The following is a 706-nucleotide window of genomic DNA, read 5'->3' as shown; positions in this document are numbered from 1 at the left end:
CCTCCCTCCTCTCCAGTGAGCTCCTCCTCCCTCCTCTCTGATGCTCCGATGAACTCCTCTCCGATGCTCCGGTGAACTCCTCTCCGGCGACCTCCTCCTCCTCTCCGGCGACCTCCTCCTCCTCTCCGGCGATGTAGGTGAGCGCCTCTCCGGTCACCTCCTCCTCCTCCTCTCCGGCAAAAGAACACGGCAAAAGAACGTACAAGATCCAAAAACGGGAACAAATTTTGAAATAATATCGTGCAAAAAAATGAGCAAAAAAACGAGCAAAAAATAGGCAAAAAATCGCGATCCAGATCCAAATTCAAAATTCAAAAATAGCAATGGCGCACGGTGGGGATTAGACGGTGCGCCACTATTATTTTCCCGCCTTCAAAATTCAAAAATACTAATGGCGCACCATGGTCTATACTAATGGTGCACCATTGGCATGTACTAATGGCGCACCGTGGCCTATACTAATGGCGCACCAGTGGTGCGCCATTAGTATACCAGATACTAATGGCGATACTAATGGCGCACCACTGGTGCGCCATTAGTAAAAATTACTAATGGCGTGCTAGTAATGGCGCACCAGTGATGCGCCATTAGTAGGCAAAACTGGTGCATCATTAGTAGGTCTTTTCCTAGTAGTGGTATTCTGACTAAAAGTTACCATGGCTGTCCTCAGTGGCGTACCTATGTTGAGGCCGGGGGGCGCTGCCCC

Source organism: Triticum dicoccoides, chromosome 6B (assembly GCF_002162155.2).
Source record: "Triticum dicoccoides isolate Atlit2015 ecotype Zavitan chromosome 6B, WEW_v2.0, whole genome shotgun sequence".
NCBI classification, from domain to species: domain Eukaryota; kingdom Viridiplantae; phylum Streptophyta; class Magnoliopsida; order Poales; family Poaceae; genus Triticum; species Triticum dicoccoides.
The sequence above is the reverse complement of the archived record's forward strand: the minus strand, read 5'-3'. Positions refer to the sequence as shown.